The following is a 6601-nucleotide window of genomic DNA, read 5'->3' as shown; positions in this document are numbered from 1 at the left end:
TTTATTTTTAAATTAGGATTTTTATGGAGGGGTTGTAATGTTATCAGAGCTTGCCCCAGGTTTAAGGAATGAAATAGTTTTTGTGTTATGTTTATAGAATGTTTTAGAGGGTCTATAATTTTGTGCACTTGTAGATCTTTTTTGTTCAAAAAGGGAAGTAGTTTGGGATTGATGCCTAGTCATTTGATGTATCTGTAGTATATTATCACTGATGGCGGTGACCAAGTTTTTGCTGACCGGTTATACTCTGCTATTTTCAGTATTGTTAGTGTGGATAATAGAGTAATAAGTTTTAAAATCTGGTAGGTTCCAACCCCCTTTGTTCTTGGGGAGTGTTAGATTCTTGTACGAGATTCTGGTCTTTTTAGGATCCCATATAAATTTTGCTAGGGAGGTATGAATTTGTTTAAATAATTTATTATGTATAGGTATTTGTGATGTCATAAATATATACGTTAGCCTAGGTAGTATGTTCATTTTAATTATTTAGACTTTGGCCAGAAATGGAAGCTTAAGATTGTTCCACCTTGTATAGTCTTGTATAATGCTTTGCCATTTAAGAGTTATGTTATGTTGGTAGAATTCCTTATTGTTTTGAAAAAAGTGATTTCCAGGTATTTAATTTCATCCTTTATTTTTATGGTGTCTAAAGTGGTATCAATGAAATAAGCCTGTTTCGTCTCAAAGGGAAGATATTAGTTTTATTAAGGTTTAGTTTGTAATTAGACATATAGGAAAATTGTTCAATTGTGGTTATTATTTTGGTCATATCGGAGTTTGATGTAGTGAAATATATGTTTAAATCATCTGTAAAAGTGGAAAGATATATTTTGAGGTTATGTATTGAGGGGGGATTATGATAAGCGTTTTGTTTTATTTATAAAAACAGTGATTCTAGGTATAAGTTAAATAGAAAAGGCGATAGTGGGCATCCTTGCCTTGTTTCATTTTTTATCGAAATTCTATTTGACCATGTTTTATTTATGTAAAGAGATGTATAGGGATTACAATAGAGAATTTGAATAATCTGTACAAAATTGTTAGGTATGTCAAAATAAGGTAATGTTTGAAGTAAGAATTCAAGGTTGACCCTATCAAATGCCTTGTGGGCATCTACTACCATTGCGTAAATGTTAATATTCTTCTGATTCACAAAAGATATGCATCCAATGTTAGCGTGTTATCACTGGTCTGTCTATGTGGTACGAACCCAGATTGTTCTGGAGAAATGATTTTTCTCTATTAGGTTTTATAATCTGTTTGCAAGTATCGAAGTTAGGATCTTTGTATCTATATTTAAAAGGGAGATGGGTCTATAACTATCTGGGTTTTTGGGATCTGCGTGTTCTTTTAATATGAAAATAGTTTTGGAGGCGTTAAAGTGAAAATCATTTATGTTATTATTTATTATATAGTTCAGCACATGATATAGTACTTTAGCAATAAGGAGAGTGAACGATTTGTAAAACTCTAAAGTAAGTCCATCCGGTCCGGGGGCCTTGTGTGATTTCAAATGTTTAATTGTTGTGATTATGTCATTAATAGAAATATGTTCCGTTAATCTTTTTTGTTGTTCTAAGTTTAGTTTAGGAAATTAAAATTTTTGAAGAAAAATAGTCCTTTCTTCCCTAGAGGCTTGTAATGTCTATGCTCCATATATTTGAGAATATATTTACTCGAATACTTTGATAATTTCTTCATTTCTTATATAGTTTTAGTCCCAGTAATTTATTTCTACTATATTTGAGGTGGTTTTATGTTGTGAAATAATTCTGGTCAAAGCTCTGGATGTAATTTGTGCTTTTTCTGCATAATTGGCTAACATTCTTGCCTCATAAAAAGATAGATTTCTGTTCTCTAACATATACAGGTCTCTTTGTGTTTTTAGGAGATCAACTTCCGTTTGATTATTAGGGTTATTTAGTAATTCTCTTTCAAGTTCTTCTATCTACTCTTTCAAGGTGTGTTCCTCTTTTAGTTGTATTTTTTTATAATATGCTGCTTTTTTGATGAGTAGTCCTCTGATTTGTGCTTTGGCCGCCGCCCATTCTATGTCCATTGGGACTTGTGAGGTGGGGACACTTACAAGGGATGTTTTTAATATGTCCGCAATTTCTTTTATCATATCTGTTTTGGTAAGCAAATTAGGATTTACAATTCTAATCTATTCTGTTTCTTCTTACACTGTATGGACTATTTTGAACAATGTAAAGATGTGCGTGAGAATTATCAGGTGTTCTGATATGCTTGTGCTTCTCCATGCGCCAATAATTTTTCATGATTTACACAAAGGCCTTGCTATAGTCGATAAAACACAAAAACACATGTAGGTATCCTTTTGTTTTTCTTTTGCTCTTTTTAAAGATCACATTCACAGTGATGTTTCTTGCCCCCCCCCCTGTTTCCTGAATTCAGCTTGCACTTCTGGCTATTCCTATTGAAATTATGGTTGTAATCTCCACTGAATAAGTTTGGGAAACATCTTGCTAGCATGTGAAATCTGACTGATGGTGTGATAATTTCCAAAAATTAGCCAGATCACCTTTATTCAAAACTGGTATAAACACAGCACTTTTCTAGACAGTCAGCTATAATGTTGCCTTCCAAGTGTTCTGGCAGAGCCTTGTAAGAAGTGTAATGGCTGTATCTGACTGTTGTAATACTATGATGAGAATGCCATTAGTGTCTGGTGCTTTGGTGCTGCAAACCAAGCAAAGGCAAAAATAGTACCGCGTGACTATAATATGAAAAACACTGAAAAACATCAGGAAAAGCATGACCCAAGAAAAGGGGTGAGGATAGGAAATGCCTCTAGGCCTAGGCAGAAGTGTCTAAAAAGAGAAAACAAATGGAATTATATGATCTGTTTGCCTTAATGAGTAAGAACAGATTCAGAAAGGCAAACATTACAGGATTGTTTTTCCACAAAAAAAAAAAACAAAAAAAAAACTAAAACTAAATTTAAATGGTATCCTTCTGCCATTTCTCAAATTTGACTAATTTCAAAGAGCAACAAATGAGATCTGATCATTATGAGTAAAAGGGAATGGGTTACTATCTTGGGATGTTTCAGATGCCGAGTTCCATAACGCCTAATGGCATTAGTCATACTGTTGATGAGAACAGAGCTCCAGCAAACAACTGGAGAAAACAGTAAACAAACAAAGCACTCAAGGCTGAATGCAGATGTACTGTTGTCTAGAATTATATTTTATGTGTTTTAAACCCTCTTCAGCTGTGCATATATTTTTGTCTTGTATTTTATTATATTATGTCTGTATTATCTTTCCAGGGCTTACATGAAAATGGTTAATTTGGATTATTATTATACCCCAGTTCACGATAAAAATAAAATAAATCGCCACAAGAATTCCAACAATTTTTACACACACAAGTCTTAAGCGCAATGATTTGTATTTATTTGTGCCCACGCCCAAAAAATGTGACAGTATTTTTTTTTTTTTGCCATTTAGCAAGGAAAAAAAAAAAGAACGTAATGAGTTTGAAATTTCAGCTCTCAATACTATCTTCTCTTTGTAGACATACATACCACCTGAAGCCCCTCCCCCACCTTGGTTAATTGCAACTCACATAAGTAGTTTATTCAAACAGGCTCTAGAATGTCCAAGCCAAATACAGTATGACACATTATTTTTAGGAGAAAACTGACAACTAGTGCTTTGACATTCCATCTTAAAAATGATTAGCTGAAAAAAACGACTTTGTAAAATGTATTTTCTGTTATCTCAATTTATGCTGCAAATATGCTTTTTTTCCCAGCAAGCTTATTCTGTGTATTTATTTGGCATTTGAAGTACCTTTGTTTTAAAATAAATGCACTGCATTTTTCAGCATTCAAATGCCACATGAAATAATTTAAATTCACGAAAAAGTCACCAGTATACAACAAACCAGGAGGACCCTACGGCAATGAAGATGTAACCAGTGAACTTTCTTCTTCATTGATGAGTTGTGTTTAGTTGCACTTACCCATAACAATAGATGTCCTTGCCTTCACTGCTGCGGTATTCTTAACAATATGGGGATTCCCTGCTGTGGAAACCCGACGTCCAGCCAGGCTTCCAAAGACTTCTGAATTTAAAAGATATGCTGAATATCATCATACTCTCCCTGCGTAATGTAGGCCATAATGGTGACGTTCAGGCTTACCAAAAACAGAACTTCTTTGTCGCCAGTTTGAATGTATCTTTTACACCATTGGTCTGTTTACCTGTCTGTCTTCTGCCAGTTGAATGCATTTTTGTTTTCCAGTGACTTCCTACACCTGTTTGCTGTTTTTGCAAGACAAGTGCCCCGTTGGGGATTTTGTTTTTTCTTGTTTTTTTGTGCTCCTTGAGGTTATTGTCATCCAGGAAGGGTAAATGCCAGTGTGGGAGACAAATTCCCCATAAAAACTGCCACAATAAGTGTCTTTTTTGCTTAGGTGCTTCTCATGACCACACATTTTGTTCTATTTGTCAGGCGTTTGTTCCAAAAACCCTTCACAGTAGACATTCTTCCCTTTCCTTGTATCTTGAGAACCAGCATCTTAAGCTATTCTCTAAAGATACTATGGAAGGAATCTCCCACCCCAAGGGTCAGCTTTTAGGGAAGAAGGTCAAAAAGGTATGAAATTAATCTTCCGCTGTCCACCCTCTACCAGGTGTTTCTCCTGAGGTCGTTATGAACCCAGAGGCTTGCCCGGCTGTGTCAGAATTTTCTGCCACAACCATGTTGGAGGCTTGCGTGGATCCGGCTGGCAGGACATCCAAAGAGGCTTTGCAGACATCCGTCTCAGACATTTAGAGGGAACCATGGTTGATTTTTTCTGAGGGGCCTTGGGAAATTCCTCAGAAGCTCTTGCTACATTTGTCGACTGTCATCTTGGATCTGAGCCTTCTTAGGATGTTCCCTTAAAAAAGAAACAAACAAAAAAAAAAGTTTCTTCTGCTTCTAGTGATCAACAAAGTGAGTGGCAGGTTTTTACTCAAGGGTTATTTTCTGCCTCACTGTCCTTAAAGCCTCCTCGTGAAGTCTCAGTTCCTGCTCCTCCTTGGTCCTCTACTCCTCTTAAAAGGCCTAGAGACCAGGAATCTTTTGAGGATGAGTCGGACTCTGCTGACAAATCCCTAACATATTCTACTCAAAGTCCTTCTGCTTTGGACCATGGGTCAGAGGAGGAGGAATCTATTAATCCTGATGTTCCTTTGGAGGAAATTTCCTTTGGGGACACAATCTCTAGGATGATGGATTGTGCTCAGGTCTCTGATATCCATAAGAGGCACTATGAGTTGCTGCAGTTGGACTCTCCTAAACCTGCGGCTATTCCTTGGCTGCTTTACTGGATGCTTTTGCCAATGCCTCTCAGGTACCTGATTCTTTTCCCTCTGCTCCCTAGAAGCCTAATAGGTTTTATAGAGTTCCTGAGGATTGTTCTTTTTTATATAAATGTCCTGCTGCTGACCCCTCGGTAGTGTCCGTAGCCTCTGATAAGCTGTCTCAATTGCTTCCTTCCCCAAATTATTGCTTCTGACAGGGACAGCAGAGCTATGGAAAAGCTGGGTAGGAAGGTTTACACTTCTGCTACCCTAGCTTTTAGGGCTATTAGTTATTAGACCCATATGTCTAGGTATGTGTTGGCTCTTATTTCTTAGGCCCATCCACTTATTTCTGATTTTCCAGACTCTGAGGGTAAAACTTCTGTTCTTTCCTTGCTAGGGACTTCCTCTCAAGTTGTTCATCAGTCTACTAAATGTAGTTATGATGTGGCAGATGTCTCTTCTAGGGCTGCTGTTTTTGGTTCAGTGATGAGGAGGTATTCTTGGCTTAGGCTTTAACGTCTACCTGATGATATTTAAGCTGAGTTGATGGACACTCCTTTGGATTCTAAACTTTTGTTTAGGGAAGCTGCTGCTGGTTTGTTTAAGTCCCTTCAGGTTAAGGGTAAGGCCATATGGTAACTTAAACATGTGCATGTTTCTCCTGTGCCTAAATTTCAGAGAAATGACCCCGCTAAGCTTGAATTTGTTTGTTGGCAGTCCCGCCCTTCTACTAAAGGTAAGATGAGTGGCAGAGTCCTCCTGCTAAAGCTACTCAATTTTTGGGGACTCCGAAGCCTTCCTTCCTTTTCGGACAAACCAGGTGCTGTGTGACTATCCTTCCCCTCCTAGACACAATCCTCTTTCTCTTTGCCTTTCTCTTTCTTTTCCAGTTTGGGTTCAGATAACTCAGGATTCTTGGGTTCTGTCAATCATTCATCAAGGGTACTTCATGGTGTGGAAATCCCATCCTCCATTTATGGGGATTTCTTAGCCTCCTCGGGAACATCTTCCCTTTTTTACCAAGATCTCTCTTCTCAGGGTGCTATTCAAGAGGTGCCTGTGTCCCAAAGGGGGAAATGGTTCTACTCCCCACTGTTTCTAGTGCCCAGAAAAGAGGGCACTTGGAGACCTATTCTAGAACTCTCTTATCTAAACACTTTTCTAAGGGTACCTTCCTTTTGGATGTTGTCCCTTCAGATTCTGTTTCCTCTCTTGCTTCCTCAGGCCTATATGGTGTCCCTGGATCACAAGGATGCTTATCTCCATATTCTGATCCATCC

The sequence above is a fragment of the Protopterus annectens genome, chromosome 16.part0 (assembly GCF_019279795.1).
Source record: "Protopterus annectens isolate FY-2018-M chromosome 16.part0, PAN1.0, whole genome shotgun sequence".
Lineage (NCBI taxonomy): Eukaryota > Metazoa > Chordata > Ceratodontiformes > Protopteridae > Protopterus > Protopterus annectens.
Note: the sequence above shows the minus strand (reverse complement) of the source record.